The following is a 10,873-nucleotide window of genomic DNA, read 5'->3' as shown; positions in this document are numbered from 1 at the left end:
ATCTCGAACTAATAACATTTGAAATTTATGTGACGAAATGATAAAGTACGTTAGCATTGATTTTTATCTTGATAACTACATTCACCCAAAACAAGATGTTCAAACATGTACAAAATATGTTAAAGCATCGGCATACGGTTTCTAACGGCATAATAAAAATATTTAACATGTTATAAAATCGATGAGTATTCAAGTATATACTTACTACAAATCTAAAACCGTCAAGCACAATGCTCATCCTCCCATGTTTATTAGTAACCAAATTAACGTGAAGTTGCGAATCGACCATGTTTTCTGATCAGGTTTTTTAAAGTAAGTTAGGCTGGTTTGTTACGGCAATCGAGTGTGGGTTATAAACTATCAGCTGTTAACTAATTTATAACGCATTGATGTAGATTAACGAATGTGTGTGATGTTTGAACGTTAAGATTAAATTTAATTATATAAAATGAATTTCTTTCTTAAGATTTTTTAATCAATATTTTATTTGTGCGACAAACAAATGGATGGAGCTTAATTATTGACAAAAACAAAACTGATAATTATCGCTTTATACTTTGATCGTATTAAATAAAAATAGTTCCGAGTAAAGATATGTTTGATACATGAATTATGTTTATAACGCATGCGAGTTTGTCCAATACTAGTGAAGAGTGATTCGTGAACCGACCTATAACTGTACCCTTCTTTCCTTCACACCTACATGAATGATATTGGATTTCTGAACAAGATTTCTGGGACAAGAGGGACGACACCTTGTTTATATACAGTATCAAGAAGAAATTCTAAACAGCGTCACGTGCGTCCAACAACGAAGTCACAGGCTAAAGTCTTAGAGAAACCTTGTAATATGTATTAATAAATTTAATGCTATTTTCAAATGAAGAAGAGTAACTATTTCTAATTCAATGCTTTAAAATCAAGTAAGATCTGTGTCCCTTGTTTTCTTGTGTTCCTTTCGTTTAGTATCATGTAAGACCCGGTATGTGGTTGTTGCATTTTTGTCATGGTAAAGTTTTGGAAAGTATTGTAAATTTCTTGCAATATTTTCAGTTTAGAAATCAGGTACGGGTTTGTTTTACACTAAGTGTTATTGTTAATTTATTGATTTTACTAGTATGTTACTTTCAGCACGTGTTATGTCACCGGTAAGGTAACGTATAGAAGTCTGTCCATCTGTCCATCTGTACGTCCGGCATTCCGCTTAAGGAAGTTTTTTACGCAACGCTTTCAGATATTGAGCTGATTGTTGGTAAGTGAGTGAATCTACATGACTTACAGATAAAGTGTCAATTTCGTCTCGGTCCAACGATTTTTGGCAAAAATATGGACACATAATTTTTAGTTTAACCGTTTTCCGGAGGTTTTTACGCAATGCTTTCAGATATTGAGCTGATTTTTGGTATGTGAGTCTACCTACATGACATATGAAGCGTGAGTATGTTCCGGTCCATTGATTTTGGATCGGATATACAGTCAGTCGGGACAATACCACTTTTGCTAAAACTATAAAAATGCTTTAAACTGTATAACTTGAGTTTTAAGGAATTCTCTTCAAAACAATTAAGTCTTGGCGAAAAGGGTCGGCCCTGATTAGCCAGTGCGGATTGCACAGGATATTGTGATACAATACATGCTTTTTTATTTACATATCTTGTACAGTCGTTATTACATTCAATTGAAAAGTAAACGTATTGACGACCCCTATTTGAATTTCATCCTTTATTAGCTTATATTAGGCTGTTATACGCATGAACATTATCCATGTCTTTGGTAAGACGTTTGTTCGTCAGAATTGAGGGTTTAATAAACGGACAGAGTGTCTCTTTCTCGTTAATCTATGAGTTTTGACGTTAACTGCTACAAAGACAAACATTTGTCAGAATTAATCCATTTTAAGCACAGAAGCACACATCGTCTCCATGCCGTGATTTAAACATTTCCGGAGTTATTTCGGTCATTTAATTATTTCATATAGCAGAACTTGTCTGTGCGAATTCTCCATAATTCTCTAACCGACTTTGGAAGACCAAGCAATGGCAAGTGCCATATAAAGAAGTTAAACTCCAGCTGCTGGAGCAGTATTGCATTCTCATTATATACAATAAGTTGGTCCTTTATTTAAGGCAAGTGACCATTTGCCAAAACAGTACGAAACAGCACTATACGAAAAAACATACACATATAAAAGAATAAAGCTGGAGTCACCGCCTTGCAACGGTCAATTTAAAGCATTGGGGGTTTTAACTCGTTTTAGAGCGCTCACCCTCAAACTTGGCCCAGCAATATTCATGATACAAATAAGTGTTAATAACATTTAACCTCAAAGCATTGCAACTCAAATTAAAAAATACGTAAAAGGAAATAAAACGCATTCAATTGAATTGCCATTTAATAACTTCATGGTAGGAAGGAGATTAAGTCAACAGAGTTACAACTATTTGAGGAACGATTAAATAAAACTACGAACAGGTGAAACTACATCCCTTGTTTTTAGAAAACGAGTTAAGAATATAGCATCGTTTAGTTAATAGTTCAGATCATCATCGTGCGAATACAGGAAGGAGCAACAATAATGGGTGAAAAAGATCCATAATACACAGCTTGGCTGTTATGTGACTGCTAAAAAAATAAATAAAACAAGAAATGCCCATCAGAGAGAAAATCTTGTGCATATCCATGTTATCAGCGGCATGGTCGAACATAAAGGCACATGGGACTTTTTCTTATAAAACAAAAAAATTATATTTAATACGCTATCAGTTATACGTATGGCTTTGCAGAGCGTTTGTCTCAATGACCGCTTGGCGGAGTTGGCGACTGTTTTGTTTGTGGGGAAAAAAACTATGTCATTTGAATATAGTTGACATTTTCTGCGTTTTCTTGTATTTGATTGAACGGGGGTTTTGCGTAGATCGGCTTAACGGGTATCGTGCGGTGGAACTCAGCATTGACTGTACATAGTAGACGTCATAGAAGAGATTTCCTGTTAAGGTATTTACGGTGTGAGAAAATGTTTCGAAAGTGGTTTAGTAACACTCATTGCGCAAACCAAGTTGGAATGTTTTTGAACGTGATTGAATTCTCTGGTTGCCCTGTGTCCTCAAAAACGTTTGCGAATGGCGACTGTTGCGTATTTCGCAAGACGATGTTTAGTTTACACACGTTTCGCATAGGAATATTGTGTTTGAGACGCAATATCACAATCTATATTTGATGTCAGTGACTCTTTCAGAATTGGGTATCACACTTGGAAGAAGTACTCCACAATTAGTTTGGTTACTCAAAGGACTGTTTAGGAAAGCACTTGTGCATTTTCGGGTTCATGCCCTGACATACCCTCATTGCATTTTAGCCAAAGCTGTTTTGTGGCATCACTTTTTTGAGATTGCATCTTAGGATGCTGAAGCAATCCTACGTGCGCTGTTTGTCGGATCATCGAATGTGTCTGTATGACACGGCATGATGCGCATAAGTCGCTGTTGAGACCGTATGTTGTTTGAGTGAGTACATGTGCGTGTTCATTCTGTAAGCGGACAGTCCTTGTAAATACTGACAGGCTTCTATCTTTAGTGTTTTAATATTTGAGCAATATTGCACGCTCATGAGGTATTTTCTGAGCAGCTCAGTTGTTATCTATACTGAACTCTATATTGTTTACACGGTACCTATATAAAACCGTATTTTTTATCCAATCGTATATAGTGTCAGTGTTATTTTCCAACAGTTGGCTATTGTCCGGGATGTGCGCTTGTCGTATAGGGGAGCCTAACCGTTCAACATCTCGATACTCTGTTGAGGTTAACAGTGAACCTGTGCTATTATAATTCGTTCATGGTATGGCTGTATACTGTTATATATGTTAGAAATGACCTAATATATACAATGAGCAGACAGTAGTTTTTTGTGAAATGTTTTCTTCCTGTTGCACCATATCATGTTAGTTACATTCAACTCAGATTGTACCAATATGTACATAAGAATTTTACTTATATTGGTCTACATGTAATATACTTTACCCTTGTTATGCGTTTACTTATATCGCTATCGGTGTATGATAACAATGGGTAAATTAATTAACCTTTAAACAGTACTACAAATGTTCATCAGACCGCACCGCTCTAGCGCATGTTCTGACATAGAAAACTTGGCGATCAGTCCCACTTTGTTGCCTAATGTCATTCCGTTCTCAATATAGAATGCTAAGGCTTCTTTATTATGTTTTGAATTCGATACAGCTACGAAACTAAACGGAATAACACGTTTATAAAATGTAATGATATCAGTTTATAGAATGTAATATATTAAAATACATTAAATCATATTTTACATATTGTATAATAATATATAACATTATATATTATATTTAATTCAATATTATGCAATATTATATTACATTTATATGATATTACAATAGCTTATATCATGATATAATGTATTTTATAATATTGTGTAATATGATGTAATATAATATACTATTATAGTATATTATATACAATTATATAAATTATATAGATCTACAATTATGTTATTAACAATTAAATCATATAACATTATATCATTTTTTATTATATCATATTATTGTATATCATATTATAAAACTTTTTCTTGTAGGAGGAAACTAGATATATGTGAAAAATATATAACTGTGTATTATTTATTGCATTACCTTACGACTATATTGCATTATATGTTGTACATTAAGCGCGGTTATATTCCATTAAACATCATTTAGCAACGTCTATTGAACATATTAAGAACTAAGGTATGTAAGCTTTTCCGAAAAATAAAGCACGTACTTTTAACCCAATTCAACGAAGTTCCCATATCTGTTTTTTCCGACCATTTGTCGTTGTAGCTTGATACTATCCTATTGACTATGAGACACAGAAAGAACTTATTTGTTTAACAAATGAAAGAGAAGCCCGATCCATGTTTTATACGTTACCAATTGTTTATTCAGTTACTTTACTGTGTCTGAGTTTGACTGTATATGTATAGTTAACAAGATAAGTATTGATGCAAAGCATCAAAGGGCGTCGGGAATTTCAGTGTAAAAGGCACTCAATGAAGTTACATGGCTACTGTTAATATAAATATATTGGCTGATTGTTTTAAACAAAATAGAAAAAGATACTGGTATAACCATTATCTATAATTTTGTGTTATAACCCCCAAATAACCATTATCTATGATGTTGTGTTATAACCCCCAAATAACCATTATTTATGACGTTGTGTTATAAACCCCAAATAACCATTATCTATGATGTTGTGTTGTAAACCCCAAATATTTCATAGTTCATTTTATTTGCATTGGTTTCCTTTTTTTACTGGCATCCGTGTGCAGTTTTCATTAATGGAACAGAACTGTGTAGGTTTTAAAAAACCTGCTTCATCTTGTAAGCGTAATTTCATATTTTTCTCAACTTCAAGGGGAGATGATTCTGAACTTATTCTTACGTTGCTCTTACGTTACGATAGGGGTTGAGTACTCATTGATATGAAAACACTGTAAAAGTTTGAAAAAAATGAATGAAAACTGTAAATTGCATAAAGAAGCTGCATTTCACAATACTTTGATATTCAGTAAACGATCATAACAGATTTATTGCTCCGATATTCATCATTTTCAATAGGGTTCGAGTAATACTGATATAAAAACACTTATTTTATAACAAGTTTGGAAAGAATCAGACGAAGGTTGTGAAATCGTTTAAACGAGTGGAAATTGTTTATTTTTTCAAATTTAATAGAAAAAAATTCTGTACTTATTGTCCCGATGTTTCTCATTTTAAATGAGGTAAAAATGCTCATTGATATGAAGACACTGTAAGTTTGGACAGAATCTGATGAAAAAAGTTGACATAATCACCTAATCAAGCAGTTTTTCACTTTTATTTTTTAATTCAAAGAGACATAATTCTGGACTTATGGTCCGATATTGCTCATATAGAGTTTAGGCTGGGTCCTCATTAATACAAAAAACCTGTGCAAATTTGGGAACAATCGGATGAAAATTTTGGACTTCGAACAACGATTTCCAAATTTCTCAAATTCTAAGGAAGATAGCTATGGACGTAATGGTCGGATAATTCTAAAGGGCCCATACCACCTGGATAGTAATACGTGTCGCGCTTTGCGCTCTATATGTGGTTCTTAAAAAAAAACTCCTAGGAGTGCTTGACTCTTGGGAAACGAGTTGCTGGGGCACAGCTCCTCCTTGATGAGCAGCTGCTTCCTTTATCGCAACTCATTGTTACAATCAATAATACGTGTCGCGCTTTACGCTCTATATGTGGTAGGGATAGTACTTAGGGCCTATGACAGACAACCATAAAAATACATGGATAATAGACGTTTTGTTTGCATTTATTTGTCAATATAAAACAAGTGTATTTTTTATAAGATATTTAAGTGATGTAAGAAATTTTATTTAACGTTGTCACCACGCGGCATCCATTAATTTTAATAAAAATGTCCAATTGTAGTAAAATGGATTTTAAAATGTCTACATAAAATAAAGCTTTATTATATTTATTAACCTAATTGAAAAAAATGTCAGCCGCCGAACTGTTCCGTTCGTGCCGGAACCCGGGATTGAACCGGGGGCCTTTAGATGATTGTTGCGTAAACAACTTCAGTCTAACGCTCTCGCAACTAAGCTATTCCGGCTGACATTCACTTATGTACTGCTATTTGGTGAAGTTGTGTATAGCGATCGTTATTATATGTCTATTAATAAACTTATACATTGTACGTTTTCGTAACACTACGCCTTCCAATAAACTTTCTTGCGCGATAGGTCGTCAAATATCGTACTACATTGATTCTCCACTAAATAAGCAAATTTGAAAAAACACAAAATATATATATTTTGATTATGTTTTGTTTTTATACATAACCAGAAAGATTCGCGTATTTTCACGCTTAATTATTCGATTCACAATTATAAAGGAAATGTAATGTTTATTTACACATATGTTGACATTTAATGTAATATTAAAATATTGGTTTTATTGTTTTAATACTTAATAACAAACGTTTGAACTTGATAGCTTTGATATTTTATTTAACACTATATCCGGGTTTGATTTAACACGTTAATGTTCACAGAACAGTTAAAACAATTAAAAATATTGTCATTAACCAATGCCGGCGGAAGATAAAACGGAACTCCACACCTTTGGAAAGCCCCGTCGTATCATTAATTACCGTCAATGATAACCTCTTGAATGTGCCAATAGAAGTTTTATTTAAATAATAATTGATACGGTTTGTTACATTGATTTTGAAAGTTTTTTTTTTAAATCGGTCAACTTCTTTTCTACTCCCGCATAATTATTTTTCCTAAACACAATATATCTTGATACTGTTGTTATGCATCTCTTGATCGTTAGTATGTTGTATCCGTACATGTTCCCGTCCTAGGCAGCGTGTAAGACTTTCACATTTTTTAACGTTTTTTTCCTCGTGGCTTTAGCGTTTATTGTTATCGGAATCGCAATAGAACGACACCGGAGAAATTACTCCTTCCAAGATTAAACGCATGTGGCTTCAGGTCTTGGATGCATTGTTGCTTTACCCGCCATATTTGTTTTCGGAGACGCATCGGTTGACACAGGTGTTCGTGGAATGAATGGAACTGAGTGCTTTATTGACGCAAAAATGAAAGATTCTACATTTCCACAAGGTTATTCATGTTCCAATTAGATCTTAGTGTAATCTCAATGGTAATTATGGGAATATTCTACGTCCGGATAGCGATAGCCTTACGAAAGCATTATAAGTTTGTACGTGAACATTCATTCAGAATTCGCAACCATCCCGGACGAGAACTACACACAAATACGATTACATGCATGATGTTTCTTGTAATATTTGTGTTCGTGTTAAGCTTCTCCCCACATCTGGTTCTTATGGTAACGATATCCAAAAAGTCCGACTTTTTAAAAGAGATGACTCCGGCTGGTGTGGCGGTGAACAACATCTTTCTCCGATCCTTTGTGATCAACAACATGGTCAATCCAATCATCTACGCATTCTGTAACCAAAAAAAATCCGGACAGAATGCGCAACTGTGGCATGCAACGTCGTTTCCAGTGGAAGGAAAAATTAAACGCTGTATAAATTAACCGCGGCGGGCGATCATGGGTAACATGCTATATTTGCGCAGTCTGGTCAAGAGCTACCCTGTACACTAATGAGACCACACCATGCTTGACTTTACAGTGGACAGCGTAGCTCTTGACTAGACTTATTGCACAAGCACTAGGAATCATTTTACATGACACGGGCCATTTGGTATTTAATTTTCTCCAAATATAAATATAAGAAAAATAAAATTAAGTTCCATCGGTAGAGGAAATTTCATCTTGTGTGTTCAATGTCATTTTTAAAATAAAAATCGGCAATAATCTATAAAATGGTGGTAATACTTACAAGATGTAGTTTACATAAATATGTTACATATGTTGTAAGTAAATCAATTTGATTCTATGGCGTCGTTCTCTATTTTACGGCCCAAACGGCCATTTAAATACGTACGACATTCTAAACATATAAGAATAATGAATAAGTGAGGGTGAACGCCATTGTGTTTGCAAAAAATAAACATAAATACTTAAATATCAGCATGTATGATTCGGTTTGAAATAGACAATTATGTTTTATTTTCAATTTTAAATCAAAGTGGGATTCGATTATTTCGAGTCTGAATATCATATAAAAAATGTTTGGCAAAGTATTGGTGCACGATTTAGTTGAAGAGGTATGTACACTTTAGTTTGTTATTGAAATGATTCTTAATGTAAACATAGTTTTCATAAGTTATTTAAATCTTACACAATTGAATAATTGCGTAAACCTTTTATTTCTAAGTTAAAATTGATACTCTTATAAACATGTCTGAGAATCCATCACAAATAATTTAATCGCACAAAAAATTAAGTTCATCATTAAACCAATTATTATTGCAGTTTCCCACGTTGTGGATCCAGGCTTCTTGAAAATTCAATGAAATTCCAGGAAAGGTAGACAATAACTGCTTCGAATCTTGGTCTTTGTTTCATTTCTGCGTTAAATAAGACCGGGTTTGTGAACATCGCTGCAAAATTGATGAAGTAATGGCTGTTCAAAGCGATGCACCCTGTTTTAGGGTGATTTCGAGTTGAATGCCTTGTTAAATATATATTTGATAGTGAAAATATTTTTTTTCAGAAAAGTTGATTTTTCGTTAAAATATGATTATTTGTTATTCAAAACGATGTTTTGACTAATTAATATCATAGCCACACGCTAATCACCTGTGCTTCCATGTCAAATTTGAATAAGCGGCTGGAGGAGGATACATGCTCTTCTTGGATTTTACTATCTATCTGACACAACTCATCGATTTATTAAAACATTTAAATCAATGCCCGATTAAAATTGCATTTGTTTGCAGTGTATGAATGATTCACACAAGTTGATTGAATGTTTAACAATATATTGAATAATATAAACAATACTTGTAAACGTGTAATACTAGTCAAATGCAATTACACCGCGTCCATTTATATAGTCAACAATTATGTATAGGGTTTTGTTATGGCATCGAACCAAATTATAAATGCCTATTCGATACCTCATTAATGTACACACTGTTGAATCGGAATATCACGTCTTTCTTACTTTCTCCATGTATAAAGATCTACGAACAAAATATTATATTCGATCTAACTGGCCAAACTTAGTCAAATTTAAAAATATACACTCTTGTCAAAATACTACAGAAATAAACAATGCTGTCAGATTCATTACTGGGGCAATGAAACTCCGTGATGCAAAAAATTAGAAGTATTTGCTGCTTATTAAATTAATATTGTATGAAATCGTTAATATATTGTTTATTTACTACTTGTTTCTTCTTACATAATTGTCCATACATTTACTTTTGTAAATGATGTTTCAACTCTTCGCATTTACATACATACAGTTATTTATGTGTATAATTATGTATGTTTTTATATTGTACTGATGTACTTCGACAATAATTTGTTAACTTGAATATGTAAATGGCCAAAGGCATTTGTCGATGTTCCAATAAAAACTTGAAAGTTGAATTAAAAATAGCCCTACATGTTCTCTTAATTCTATGAATACCAGCTTAAAAATGTAGTAATGCCCTTGGCGTGTGTCGTGAAACATATAATGAAATATATATTAATTATGACATGTATCATTGTCATGACAAAACAAACTTCACATAACAATCAATATAAAACACAGTTTGTATTATTTATTTGAAATTGAGTTTTGATTTGTAATGTTCTGAGATAATTTGAAATCACTATTCTTTGTATACTGAGCTACGTGTATGTACGTCAGTTTTTAGCCTGTTTTGCAAGTGTATAATAGCTTGAAACAAACAGCCAATTTACGTATTATCACATATTAACCATACTAAAACATTTAGCACTTTTATAAAACATGAAAAGACAAAGACTGTGTAGCACATTTAACCTTTAAGCAGCCTATTAAGACTATTTATGTTGTAAATCAGATTAATTAAAAAAGATTATATGTAAAACTCTCATAAAGGATATACAGTAGCCTATCTAACTTATTTATATATTTTTAAAGTTTATACAATAGGATGACATATACAGCCTAATTAGCGAAAAAATACTATTAAGCAGGGTTGTGTACTTCCGTGACAAGGACGTTGCTACCAGTGAAATTGGTAGGCATCTTTAATGGTCACTTCTGACAAACACGGATTCCCTTACCTTAGGTTACGACCTAATGCACTATGTTTTAATTTGTGTTGGAGTCATGAGGATATATGTTTCTATAAATCTCCCAATCAACAACGCCAGAAGATTGAAAAGAAA

Source organism: Dreissena polymorpha, chromosome 14 (assembly GCF_020536995.1).
Source record: "Dreissena polymorpha isolate Duluth1 chromosome 14, UMN_Dpol_1.0, whole genome shotgun sequence".
Taxonomy (NCBI): domain Eukaryota; kingdom Metazoa; phylum Mollusca; class Bivalvia; order Myida; family Dreissenidae; genus Dreissena; species Dreissena polymorpha.
Note: the sequence above shows the minus strand (reverse complement) of the source record.